The 15,059-nt window shown below is 44.3% G+C and overlaps 1 long non-coding RNA gene across 1 annotated transcript in view; it reads right to left on the reverse strand.

The window, feature by feature from the left end:
- LOC139268223 (uncharacterized) overlaps positions 1-15,059 on the reverse strand; it is a 46,247-nt gene that overhangs the window by 4,721 nt on the left and 26,467 nt on the right. The window lies entirely within an intron of this gene.

Genomic DNA, 15,059 nt, shown 5'->3' on the forward strand with positions numbered 1-15,059 from the left:
AAGAAACACCAAGGGGTCACACTGTGCCGGTGTCAAACAGAACAATCATGCAGCGGACCTCCCCACCCCCATATAAATACATTGCTCTTACTCATTATAGTTTATCTGTGATTCGCTAGGCATTGTGTACACTCACTGCTTCGGGCTGGTAGTACTGTGCACACTTGTATCTTCTCACACTTCAGTTCAGTGCAGATTGATGGGGACAAATAAGATAGACAGTTGTATTCCCTGGAATTTAGAAGGTTAAGGGGTTATTTGATCTATGTTTTCAAGATATTAAAAGGAACAGACAGGGTAGATAGAGAGACACTATTTCCATTGGTTGGGGAGTCTAGGACCAGGGGGGCATTGTCTATAAATTAGAGCCAGAACTTTCAGGAGAGAAATTAGAAAACACTTCTACACACAAAGGGTGGTAGAAGTTTGGAACTCTCTTCCCCAAACGGCAACTGAAGCTAGATCAATTGATAATTTTAAATTGGAGATTGATATATTTTTTGTTAACCAAATGTATTAAGGGATATGGGCAAAGGCGGGTATGTGGAGGCATGGTCTCATTGAATGGTGGAACAGGCTCGAGGGGCTCAATGGCCTACTCCTGTTACTATGTTCCCATGACTTCAGCATCTGGATAGTAACTCAGTCCAACTCAATTACTCTCATTCTCAGATTGAAAATGTTGTGCAATTTCCCCACATCTCCAAGGTTCAACCCGGACCTGGTATCTTTTACAAATGGCATTTTCTTGGCCCCGGCAACAATTGAGCAAAATTGCTGCACAGAGTATTTGATTATCTCTGTCTGTGTGCATCCACCAATCCTAACCAGATAATATCTATTATATTATCTATCTGCTCACCAATTACCCGTGCTCACTGACCTAGGTTAGCTCCCAATCGCAAACACCTCAAAATGTAAAATTCTCATTTTTGTGTTTAAATCCTTCATAGCCTCGGCCCCTCCCCCATCTCCGTGAACTCCTCCAGCCCTAAAACCTTCCCCCTCCCCCATCGAATTCTGTTCCTCTGATTCTGGCCTCTTGTGCATCTTCCTCCTTTTGCCCAACCATTGGAGGCTGCGTCTTCAGCTTTCTAGGCCCCACAGCTTGGAATTCCCTGTGACTCCCCACCAGCCCCTCCTCCTTTAAGATCCTCCTTAAAAAACAGCTTTTTAACCAAGCTTTTGGCCATTCCTCATCTCTGCTCCTGTGGCACAGTGTCCATTTGTGTCGGATTACACCTTCATGAAGTGCCTTGGGATGTTTCTCTGTTAAAAGTAGTCTAAATGCAAGTTGTGGTTCCCTTGCCCCTACCACACCCCACCTCCCTCAGCCTCCAACCCAAAGGCAAATTGAGTAAAACAGTTCAGCTCCCATCTCCCGCTATTCGTCCTTAATCAGCTCCTTTCTTAAAATGACATTTCAACGGTTCTAGCAACCCAGGTACCATCATTTAACACAGTATTCAACTGTCTCTTTTTGTACCTGACCTGCTATTCTCAATCCCTGTCCACAAGTATTTATCCAGCTTTTTCTTTAATTGCATTAATCAACACATCCTTAGCAGCTTTAGCTGAGAGTCTTTCTAATCTCATGACTTGGTTGAGGCTTGTACATCTCTTGCTGGTTGCCTCGAGCTCTGTCTCACATTTACACTTTCCATTCCACGCAGGCATTTCAAAAACCTGAGTCATGTCCCCTTTCGACTTTCTTTCCTCTACTGAAAGCAGATTTGGTTCCCTGAGCTCGGGTGGTCGGCCTCACAATGATCCAAACAGAGAGCTTCGCCACCAAAGAAACTTCACACCTCACTGCACTGGGAGTGTCAGCTTAGATTTCTGTGCTCAAGTCTCTGGACTGGAACGTGAACCCAGAAACTTAAGGGTTTATTTATACTGCAGCTACTGGTCTGACACAGACAGACAACAACTTGTTTGAACTACTCCTGGCTCTGAGTCTCCCTGTCAGCTGAGAGCTCTGTGCATATACACATGCGGCTCTCTATAAAAAGGTGTCCAAGGAACTGGCTCACAATGACACACAAAAGCGGCAGTATAAATGCAATCTAATAAGTCTTTTTTTCATGGCCAGCCCAGATCCCCCAATATCTTGCCAGATCTCACTGTGATCTAAACTGTTTACAAAAATAACATTAATGATAAAACCCACCGTACTGTCACAGATTTAAGTCCCAGTAAATCACACCGAAGCCCTGTCTGTTCTCTCAGGTGGACGGAAAAGGCACTATTTCGAAGAAGAGCAAGGGAGTTATCCCCGGTTTCCTGGCCAATATTTATCCCTTAATCAACAAAACTAAAAAAACAGGTTATCTGGTCATTATCACATTGCTGTTTGTGGGAGCTTGCAGTGAGCAAATTGGCTGCCGCGTTTCCTGCATTACAACATGCCTACATTCCAAAAGTACCTCATCGCTTTAAAAATGAAAGAGTTAAATCTAATCCCAGTGCCTCTCGACATTCGGTGTGTGACGGCTCTCCATCCATTTCTGTTGATTTTTGAAATATTTTTTTGAGACATTTAACAATGCTGGTGACATCATTGGGAGGAATCCTCAGCAAGGTTCCTGATACCTACAGTGTGAGCGAGCCAAACTAACCAAGGAGAACAACTGCATTTGTATTTCTGTAGCGCCTTTTGCGACCTCCCAAAGCGCTTTACAGTCAATGAGGTACTTTTGGAATGTAGGCATGTTGTAATGCAGGAAACGCGGCAGCCAATTTGCTCACTGCAAGCTCCCACAAACAGCAATGTGATAATGACCAGATAACCTGTTTTTTTAGTTTTGTTGATTAAGGGATAAATATTGGCCAGGAAACCGGGGATAACTCCCTTGCTCTTCTTCGAAATAGTGCCTTTTCCGTCCACCTGAGAGAACAGACAGGGCTTCGGTTTAACGTCTCATCCAAAAGATGGCACCGCCGACCGTGCAGCACTCCCTCAGTACTGCACTGGGAGTGTCAGCTTAGATTTCTGTGCTCAAGTCTCTGGACTGGAACGTGAACCCAGAAACTTAAGGGTTTATTTATACTGCAGCTACTGGTCTGACACAGACAGACAACAACTTGTTTGAACTACTCCTGGCTCTGAGTCTCCCTGTCAGCTGAGAGCTCTGTGCATATACACATGCGGCTCTCTATAAAAAGGTGTCCAAGGAACTGGCTCACAATGACACACAAAAGCGGCAGTATAAATGCAATCTAATAAGTCTTTTTTTCATGGCCAGCCCAGATCCCCCAATATCTTGCCAGATCTCACTGTGATCTAAACTGTTTACAAAAATAACATTAATGATAAAACCCACCGTACTGTCACAGATTTAAGTCCCAGTAAATCACACAGATTAAGGTCCAGCTTCCTTTCTTAAAAGTGTGTCAGCCGATCCCAACCAAGATGGAATGCCCTAACTGACAGACAGACATAACTGGGCTTGATGGGGGAGGATGTGGCAAGGACAATCAGTCACAGATCTCTCAATATTATCCAGTGATCCCTATTGAGGCTGTTCTGTTGGCAGGAAAGTTAAAACTGTGTGCAGTCTTTCTAAATGCTGGCACTCTCTCCTATAGTATGCACTGCTGGAACAGTTAGCGGGTAAAGTGGTGCATTCTGACTCATTTTTATTATACAGTTGATAAGGCTTTTATTAATTGAAGAAAAATGTCAATTTATGTCAGGCTGGTCACCACCGAACCCTGAATGGGACAGCCCAAGGTTGAGAGGGCAAAGGTCACTAGCATTGATAGTCATAGCCCACAGACAAAACAAATATGAATTCATATATGATGATTGAAATGTAAACTATCTGTAGGCTGTATAGTCACTCAGACACATCGCTGCCATCTGTCTAGACTGGGTATGACTGACATCCATGATTGTGGAAAGCCTTCGGTACACGGGTTACACGTCTGGTAGCCCCCAGTACCTCAACAAACTTCTCTACTGCTACAAGCCCCCACATCTGCATTGTGCATTGCCCAGATTTTTGCGACGATTAGAGTATACAGCACAGAAACAGTCCATTTGGCCCAACTAGTCCATGCTAGCATTTATGTTAAACAGACTAAAACATTTCTCCAAAAAAGTCAACTGGCTTTTATTTTTTAGTACCTGTACACTAACAACATGGCTCACACGTGTCAGTCTGCCGACAGCTCCTGGTTGGTTAGACGTTTACCCAGCTGTGCAGGATCCCTGATAATTCAACCCATCACCACAGCGAACAGCCTTCTCAATCCCCCGCCATAGTCATAAAAACCTTAGGGTTAGATCACCTTGTAGAAATAACAGCCAGCCTTACCTTAACCTTCAGTGCCATGTTTGGGAATTCAAAGGTTGAAAGAGTTGGGTAGTGTTGGTGAGTTTGGTCGCACTGTTGTTGGCGATCAGTATGCAGTGACGGAATGGGCCCTGACCTTTATTTATAGCAACCTCGCTCCTTGATGGCCAGAGAATGGGCGGGAAAGCATTTGAATATTCTCAGTAATACTTGGTGGGGTATCTCTGAATCACACTTAAGATTCTAATCATTCTGAGACTCATTTCAATTTCATTGTTTCAATCATTGTTGAAATTCAGGTTCATGGACTTTTGAGTCCATTTTTAAAACGAAAAGAAAACAAGTATAGGTATTTTGAAACAGTAACTGCAGAAAGTGCCCATGGCCGGGGTGTAACCGATCCAAGTTTTGGCACAGTCAGGTACATAAATATTTATAAATCACTAAACTCTGCTGCACTTTTTCTTGCCGTTTGGATTGTGTTTTCTTAGTCTCCCTGGATAACGCGTGGGATATTAGATTTCTATAGTTGGTAAGGGGGGGGGGGGGGGAAGGAAAACAGTAAATAACACAAAAGTTGGCAGCAGTAAATGCCTCCCCCCCCCCACCCCAAGTATAGGACCCCCAGACTGTGTTTACAGGAAGTGTGCGCAATTTGTCCAGCTTCTATAAAATCGATAGCTCTGTTCCCATCAACATGCCTCAAAATAAGCCCCTGTGCCACCATGTCAGACAGGTTAGAGGGAGGTTCCAGTGCACATCACAACTGACAGAGACAAAGGGAACTTGTACTTGAGGTATCACATTGGCGGGATGCATTAGTCTCAATATAACTCACCCCCAGACGTATCTCATGTATCTCACTCCCAGTCATCTATTACTATCCCTGTAACTCACTCCCAGGCGTCTATTACTATCCCTGTAACTCAATCCCAATGTGGCACTGAGTAACATCTGGTACATCTGTGCTGTATTAGCTGATTTCAACTTGGCCAGTGGCGGGGGTGCTTCAATTGACCTCAGTCAGCATCCTTACGAGAGTGAGAAATGCGTCTGCAGTACATGGCAGGTTTCCCTGCTAGTGGTGTGAAAGGAAGACTGTTTTCAGTAAGAAAAGATTGCATTTATATAGCGAACTTTCACGATCTCAGGACATCCCAAAGCGCTTTACAGCCAATAAAGTACTTTTGTGGTGTAGACACTGTTGTAATGTAGTTGAAGACAGGAGAAATTTATCCACATAGAGTTGTGATGCTGTGGGATTCACTTCCAGGCTTAATGATTGAGGCAGAAACTGTGTAAAAATTCAAAATTAGATTGGACAGGTGGATGAAGGAAAAGGGGTTGTGGAGATATGGGAACAGAGTGGGAAAAACGATTTGAACCGTTTTCTCGTGTGGACGGTAAACGCAAATACGGACTGGTTGGGCCAAATGACCTGTTCCCGTATCTTCTATGTGTTTCTAAGTAATTGCCCCCAAGACGAAAATCTGGAAAACAGGCATAGTATCTGCTCCATCCGGACTTCCATCTGGTGACCCTTACTGAGAACAGGGGCTCAGGAGCTAGGCTGTTTCGGCATTTGTAGGAAGACTGGTCTGCACGCAGGTTCCCATTCCCTTCCTTGTATCTTGCCGCATCTTCCTCTCCTGCCTATCAATCTTGGAAAATACTGTTGTGGAATTGAAGTGCTGCTTAAGGCTCTCCAAAGGGTTTCTGAGTTTTTTCGTCCCTCTATTTTGACTCTTTAATTGGCACCACCCCTTTCAATTTGAATTACACACAGTTTTCCTCTCCCATGTCTAGAGTCCCCCTAAGACTCACCTGAGCCTGCTGTGAAGTTATGCAAATGCACTTACACCAGAAAATTGAGTGATATTGACATTTAACCGCGTGGGCGGGATTTGCACCAGTTCTAAACCTTTTAGAACTGATTCGCACAATGACTCACGTTAGGAAAGCTGATCCCTTGCGCAGGGTGTCTGACACAAACACATCCAAAACAATACACTTGCAAGCCAGCAGTCAGAATGGGGCGAGCTCCTTTCGATCTGGCCACTGGGACTTAGATTATCATATGCACTCGTGCGATTGAACACACACACACAAAAAATGGACGTGTTAAAACTGTGTCAGGGTATACTCACATGCACTCTCTCTCTCTCTCTCTTTAAAAAAGGAGGGAGAGAAAACGGGTAATTATAGACCGATTAGCCTGACATCGGTAGTGGGGAAAATGTTGGAATCAATTATTAAAGATGAAATAGCAGCGCATTTGGAAAGTAGTGACAGGATCAGTCCAGGTCAGCATGGATTTGACATGCTTGACAAATCTTCTAGAATTTTGTGAGGATGTAACTAGTAGAGTGGACAAGGAAGAACCAGTGGATGTGGTGTATTTGGCCTTTCAAAAGCCTTTTGACAAGGTCCCACACAAGAGATTAGCGTGCAAAATTAAAGCACATGGTATTGGGGGTAATGTATTGACGTGGATAGAGAACTGTTTGGCAGACAGGAAGCAAAGAGTGGGAATAAATGGGTCCTTTTCAGAATGGCAGGCAGTGACTAGTGGAGTACCGCAAGGTACAGTGCTAGGACCCCAGCTCTTTACGATTTACTTTAATGATTTAGACGAAGGAATTGAATGTAATATCTCCAAGTTTGCAGATGACACTAAGCTGGGTGGCAGTGTGAGCTGTGAGGAGGATGCTAAGAGGCTACAGGGTGACTTGGACAGGTTAGGTGAGTGGGCAAATGCATGGCAGATGCAGTATAATGCAGATACACGTGAAGTTATCCACTTTGGTGGCAAAAACAGGAAGGCAGAATATTATCTGAATGGTGACAGATTAGGAAAAGGGGCAGTGCAATGAGACCAGGGTGTCATGGTGCATCAGTCATTGAAAGTTGGCATGCAGGTACAGCAGGCGGTGAAGAAGGCAAATGGCATGTTGGCCTTCATAGCGAGAGGATTTCAATATAGGAGCATGGAGGTCTTACTGCAGTTGTACAGGGCCCCTTGGTGAGGCCACACCTTTAATATTGTGTACAGTTTTGGTCTCCTAATCTGAGGAAGGACATTCTTGCTATTGAAGGAGTGCAGCGAAGGTTCACGAGACTGATTCCCGGGATGGCAGGACTGACATATGAAGACTGGATCAACTAGGCTTATATTCACTGGAATTTAGAAGAATGAGAGGGGATCTCATAGAAACATATAAAATTCATACGGGATTGGACAGGTTAGATGCAGCAAGAATGTTCCCGATGTTGGGGAAGTCCAGAACCAGGGGTCACAGTCTAAGGGTAAGGGGTAAGCCATTTAGGACCGAGATGAGGAGAAACATTTTCACTCATTGTGAATCTGTGGAATTCTCTACCACAGAAAGTTGTTGAGGCCAGTTCGTTAGATATGCTCAAAAGGGAGTTAGATGTGGCCCTTACGGCTAAAGGGATCAAGGGGTATGGAGAGAAAGCAGGAATGGGGTACTAAAGTTGCAAAAATGATCAGCCATAATCATAGTGAATGGTGGTGCAGGCTCGAAGGGCCGAATGGCTTACTCCTGCACCTATTTTCTTTGTGTGAAGACACTGTCAGGCATGCAATGATGTGCTTGCCGATAGGAACATAGGAACAGGAGCAGACCAGTCAGCCCCTCGAGCCTGTTAGATCATGGCTGACCTATATCTTAACTCCATCTACCCACCTTGGTTCCATAACCCTGAATACCCACGCTTATTAAAGGGGGGGGTGGGGGGGGGGGGGGGGGGGGGAGTGTTCCAGATTTCCACTGCCCTTTGTGTGAAGAAGTGCTTCCTGACATCACCACTGAACAGCCGAGCTCTAATTTTAAGGAATGCCCTTTGCTCCACAGTTCCCAGCTTCTCGCCATTTAGAAAATACTCTAATCTATCTTTCTTAAGTCTAAAGTGGATGAGCGCACATTTCCCCACATTGAACTCATCTGTCACAGTTTTACCCAATTAATCTATCAATGTCCCTTTGCAACTTTCTGTTCCCATCTACACTATTTACTGTGACTTAGTGTCATCAGCAAACTTGGATAGATGGCTCTCTATTCCTTCATCTAATTCATTTATAAATGTAGTGAAAAACTGAACCCCCAATATGGATCCCTGGAGGACACCACTAGTCACATTCTGACAATTTGAATATATAACCATTATCCCTATCCAAGCTGATAGGTTGCCTCCAATTCCATGCACTCTCATTTTTGTTAACAATCGCTTATGTGGAATCCCTTCTGGAAGTCCATATAAATAACATCCATAGACACTCCCTTATCTACCACATTACCTACTTCCTCAAAAAATTCAACTCTGTTAGGCAAGACTTACACTTTGCAAATCCATGCTGACTCTCTCTGATCAGTTCATACTTGTCCAAATGTTCAGTCACTGTTCCTCATAACAGATTCTAGTAATTGCCCCACAACTGACATTAGACTAATAGGCCTATAATTTCCTAGTTTAGCTTTCCCACCCTTCTTAAATAAGACACCGATTGTCTGAAAGTGAAGGTCAAGGCTGACGAGTTATGATCTCATGTCTACAAAGTGATGCAGCAGGTTCACCCTTGACACCGGCATCTCCTCATTGTGAATGAACTTAGTGAACGATATTTTCGAGCGCATAGTAGGTGAAGCATCCCGTCCGCCCCATTACAGCGAGTGCTCGACCATCAGTGCCCAGGAGATCACCAGAACACTGTGTGCTTGTTGCTCCCTGGGGGAGCTGGCTGTGTCAGAAAGGACATGGAGCTGGTGTACTTGACCACAGCCTAAGTAAAACTTCTACAATGTATTAAAAACACACACACATCAACAATTGTGATTGCACTAGAGAGGGTACAGAGGAGATTTACAAGGATGTTGTCAGGACTGGAGAATTTTAGCTATAAGGAAAGATTGGATAGGCTGGGATGGTTTTCTTAGGAGCAGAAGGAGGCTGAAGGGAGACTTCACTGAAATGTATAAAATTATGAGGGGCCTAGATAGAGTGGATCGGAAGGACCTATTTCCCTTAGCAGAGAGGTCAATAATCAGGGGGCATAGATTTAATGTAACTGAAGGAAGCATTAGAGGGGAGCTGAGGAGATCTTTTTCACCCAGAGGGGGGTGGGGATCTGGAACTCACTGCCTGAAAGGGTAGAGGTAGAAACCCTCATCACATTTAAAAAGTACTTGGATATGCACTTGAAGTGTCGTAACCTATGGACTAAAAACTGGAAAGTGGGATTAAGGTGGATAGTTCTTTGTCGGCCGGCACGGACACGATGGGGCGACTGGCTTCCTTCTGTCCCGTAAATTTCTATGATTCTATGAACAAGGAGGCACTCAGAGCTGTGGGAAAAGATCCACACTAATCCACTCAGTCACTGAACATTGCGTGGAAACCTAATGTAGATAATTAAATGTGCTGGGCAATTAGCTTGCTTATGCTATACAAGCCGAGGGCTCCCCAATACCTTCCACACCCGCAGGTAAAGCAGCTTTCACTCTCCCAAGTGGCGCTGTATTAGATACTCCTATCATTGTGCAATCCAGTTTGATGGCCCCTTGCAGTCATATATTTTTTAGCAGCTTGTCAGGAGCTTGTGTAAATCGGCAGCACCCCGGCAGTGCTCCCAAACTGTAAGAATGGAAACAGATCTTATCCCCTGATACATACTTCCCCCCTCAGCTCCCATCAGACTGCTGGTATTTATAAGTACCGATAGACACGCTCAGTGGCAGTAAACCTTAAACCTGCCTGTTTAGAACAGCACTGAGCCACGATATGATTATCACATTATTATCTGTATTTAGCTCTATAACACTGAAAGTCCTTCTCATTATATCTCTGAAGTGCCTTGGGATGTTTTCCTACATTAAAGGCACTATATAAATGCAAGCTGTTGTTCCTTTGTACTGAAAATTAGAATTGAAGGCCCTGACCTTTTTCTGGGGGTCTTGCAGTTTCTCACTGAAACCTGGGCAATACAAACTTAAACAATCTGGGAACTCCAAAGGTAATGGCTTTGTGAAGTTCTCAGATGAAGCTGAACAGAAATGAGCACTTATTGAGTGTCAAGGTGTTGGCGTCAGGGGAAAGCTTTAAGGCCAAATGTGGGGAAACAAAGAACAAATCGTGTAGTGAAGCTACCAGATTCCAGTCTCAATGCAAGGAGTATTCGGAATAAGGTGGACAAATTAACTGCGCAGACAGCAGTTAACAGATATGATGTAATTGGCATCACGGAGACATGGCTCCAGGGTGACCAAGGCTGGGAACTCAACATCCAGGGGTATTCAACATTTAGGAAGGATAGGCAGAGTGGAAATGGAGGCAGGGTGGCGTTGCTGGTTAAAGAGGAAATTAATGCAATAGTAAGGAGGGACATTAGCCTGGATTATGTGGAATCGATGTGGGTGGAGCTGTGGAATTCCAAAGGGCAGAAAACGCTAGTGGGAGTTGTGTACAGACCACCAAACAGTTGTAGTGAGGTTGGGGACAGCATCAAACAAGAAATAAGGGATGTGTGCAATAAAGGTACAGCAGTTATCATGGGCAACTTTAATCTACATATTGATTGAGCAAACCAAACTGGTAGCAATGCGGTGCAAGAAGATTTCCTGGAGTATATTAGGGATGGTTTTCTAGACCAATGTATCGAGGAACCAACTAGAGAGCAGGCCATCCTAGACTGGGTGATGTGTAATGAGAAGGGACTAATTAGCAATCTTGTTGTGCGAGAGCCCTTGGGGAAGAGTGACCATAATATGGTAGAATTCTTTATTAAGATGGAGAGTGACACAGTTAATTCAGAAACTAGGGTCCTAAACTTAAGGAAAGGTAAAGTTGACGGTGTGAGGCGTGAATTGGCTAGAATAGACTGGCAAAGGATACTTAAAGGGTTGACGGTGGATAAGCAATGGCAAACATTTAAAGATCACATGGATGAACTTCAGCAATTGGACATCCCTGTCTGGAGTAAAAATAAAACGGGGAAGGTGACTCAACCATGGCTAACAAGGGAAATTAAGGATAGTGTTAAAGCCAAGGAAGAGGCATATAAATTGGCTAGAAAAAGCAACAAATCTGAGGACTGGGAGAAATTTAGAATTCAACAGAGGAGGACTAAGGGTTTAATTAAGAGGGGGAAAATAGAGTACGAGAGGGAGCTTGCAGGGAATATAAAAATGGACTGCAAAAGCTTCTATAAATATGTGAAGAGAAAAAGATTAGTGAAGACAAATGTAGATCCCTTGCAGTCGGATTCAGGTGAATTTATAATGGGGAACAAAGAAATGGCAGACCAACTGAACCAATACTTCGGTTCGATCTTCACAAAGGAAGACACAAAGAACCTTCCGAATGTACGAGGGGACAGTGGGTCTACGGAGAAGGAGGAACTGAAGGATATCCTTATTAGGCGAGAAATTGTGTTCGGGAAATTGATGGGATTGAAGGCCGATAAATCCCCGGGGCCTCATAGTCTGCATCCCAGAGTACTTAAGGAAGTGGCCCTAGAAATAGTGGATGCATTGGTGATCATTTTCCAACAGTCTATCAGCTCTGGATCAGTCCCTATGGACTGGAGGGTAGCTAATAGAAACATAGAAAAATAGGTGCAGGAGTAGGCCATTCGGCCCTTCGAGCCTGCACCGCCATTCAATAAGATCATGGCTGATCATTCCTTCAGTACCCCTTTCCTGCTATTTCTCCATACCCCTTGATCCTGTGGAAAGATAGAAAAAGAGCAACCATAGATTCCAAGACTTGCTGGGACATTATATTTGGTCAACCTAGGAATTAGAGCTTACTTCAGGAACTATACCAAACAAGCTGTCAGCAGTTGAAACCAGGGGTTGCATTACCTCACAGCAGCTAAGGTCATCTGTCTTCTCTGTCTAATTATAATCACAATAAGATGTGTAAACCAAAAAAACAAGACAGTGTGTACAGGGGGCAAGGAGAGGTTAGCCCAAAATAAGGAAAGGGTAGCTAAGACAAGTAGCCATTGGATAACACTGATGAGGTAAGTAAATTAACTGCTAGACTCTGCACTATTACAAAAAAATAGAGGAACCATCACATATGATAGGAGTTGTTTACTTGGGTGTATAAATATGGTCCAATTCCTGTGTATTATCGGAGTTGGTACCCTAAGCCTTTGTCTAGGGCACTCTCCCCTTGTATACAAGTAAAAATAAACTAACAATCTGACAGTCTGCTTGTGTTAAGAGTCTTACCTTGAATCGGTGTCTTCGACAGTATTCATTGGAGGTTCCACTGAGATTGCTTACTACTAGCCGGTGAATAAACGGACAAGAACACGGTGACACTCTAGGGAAGGACTCTAACTGGCCAGTTATCAGTGACATTTTGTGTTACTAAAGGAGCCCTTCCTTGGAGAGAGCACGAGTGTAGTCTGTTTGTCTCGGCAGAAGTACTGCGATTGTAAGACTCCTTTCAGGATCGAGTTAAATTTTTGTAATCACTTCCTCTTTCAGCTTGACAGTAAGAGGGGACAGATTCCAAAAAGCAAAAAAATTTAATGTAATACCACTTTTTAAAAAAGGAGGGAGAGAGAAAATGGGTAATTATAGACCAGCTAGCCTGACATCAGTAGTGGGGCAAATGTTGGAATCAATCATTAAGGATGAAATAGCAGCGCATTTGGAAAGCAGTGACAGGATCAGACCAAGTCAGCATGGATTTATGAAAAGGAAATCATGCTTGACGAATCTTCTAGAACATTTGAGGATGTAACTAGCAGAGTGGACAAGGGAGAACCAGTGGATGTGGTGTATTTGGACTTTCAAAAGGCTTTTGACAAGGCTTTTGCACAAGAGATTGGTGTGCAAAATCAAAGCGCATGGTATTGGGGGTAATGTACTGACGTGAATAGAGAACTGGTTGGCAGACTGGAAGCAGAGAGTTGGGATAAACGGGTCCTTTTCAGAATGGCATGCAGTGACTAGTGGAGTGCCGCAGGGCTCAGTGCTGGGACCCCAGCTCTTTACAATGTATATTAACGATTTAGATGAAGGAATTGAGTGTAATATCTTCAAGCTTGCAGATGACACTAAACTGGGTGGCGGTGTGAGCTGTGAGGAGGACGCCGAGAGGCTGCAGGGTGACTTGGACAGGTTAGGTGAGTGGGCAAATGCATGGCAGATGCAGTATAATGTAGATAAATATGAGGTTATCCATTTTGGGGGTAAAAACACGAAGGCAGAATATTATCTGAATGGCGGCAGATTAGGAAAAGGGGAGGTGCAACGAGACCTGGGTGTCACGGTTCATCAGTCACTGAAAGTGGGCATGCAGGTACAGCAGGCGGTAAAGAAGGCAAATGGTATGTTGGCCTTCATAGCTAGGGGATCTGAGTATAGGAGCAGGGAGGTCTTACTGTAGTTGTAGAAGGGCCTTAGTGAGGCTTCACCTGGAATATTGTGTTCAGTTTTGGTCTCCTAATCTGAGGAAGGACATTCTTGCTATTGAGCGAGTGCAGCGAAGGTTCATCAGACTGATTCCAGGGATGGCTGGAATGTCATATGAGGAGAGACTGGATCAACTGGGCCTTTATTCATTGGAGTTTAGAAGGATGAGAGGGGATCTCATAGAAACGTATAAGATTCTGACGGGACGGGACAGGTTAGATGCGGGAAGAATGTTCCCGATGTTGGGGAAGTCCAGAACCAGGGGACATAGTCTTAGGATAAGGGGTAGGCCATTTAGGACTGAGATGAGGAGAAACTTCTTCACTCAGAGTTGTCAACCTATGGAATTCCCTGCCGCAGAGAGTTGTTGATGCCAGTTCATTGGATATATTCAAGAGGGAGTTAGATATGGCTCTTATGGCTAAGGGGATCAAGGGGTATGGAAAGAAAGCAGGAAAGGGATACTGAGGGAATGATCAGCCATGATCTTATTGAATGGCGGTGCAGGCGCGAAGGGCCGAATGGCCTACTCCTGCACCTATTTTCTATGTTTCTATGTTTCTCTATATCTACAACTATATCGAGTATTACCAGCCATACTAGAGCTACTAGATTCAGTGGGGATATGAGCAGTACATTGGCAGCTATAGTTCCAGTTACCAATATGGCTATACAGAATCATCATCATACACAGTCTCTCGAACCATGGATGACTTGCTTCCACGTCAAAAAGTTCACAGGTGTTTCAATGATGGACCCAAAATTCCAGGTCCGAACTAAATCTTGAAGGGTGGAAGATGCCTGTGCCTGGATTTTTTTAACATGTGGTGACCATTGCACACCAGCCACCACACGGGCTTGACAGAGTTAGGTCTTGGTCCAGTAGCAAGGATTGACCAAGACGACTGGAGACCTGCCCTGCTGCACGGACCTAGTGCGCACACATATCGCAGTGTGGGCTGGCCTGTGCTGCCCCTGGGCCCTCGCCTGTTCTGGGCCAGGTAATGATACATCATAGAAGGAGGCCATTCAGCCCATCGTGCCTGTGCCACCTCTTGGGAAGAGTTATCCAATTAGTCACAGACACTAGCTCTTTCCCTATTGCCCTGCAAATTTTTCCTCAAGTACTTATCGAAATCTCTTTTGAAGGTTACTACTGAATCTGCTTCCACCACCCTTCAAGGCAGTGCATTCCAAATCATAACTCACTGCGTACATCTTTTTTCCTCCTGTTGCCTCTGGTTCTTTTGCTAATTACCTTAAATCTGGGTCCTCTGGTTACCAACCCTTCTGCCACTGGAAAGAGTTTCTC

The sequence above is a fragment of the Pristiophorus japonicus genome, chromosome 8, assembly GCF_044704955.1.
Source record: "Pristiophorus japonicus isolate sPriJap1 chromosome 8, sPriJap1.hap1, whole genome shotgun sequence".
In the NCBI taxonomy this organism is placed as follows: domain Eukaryota; kingdom Metazoa; phylum Chordata; class Chondrichthyes; family Pristiophoridae; genus Pristiophorus; species Pristiophorus japonicus.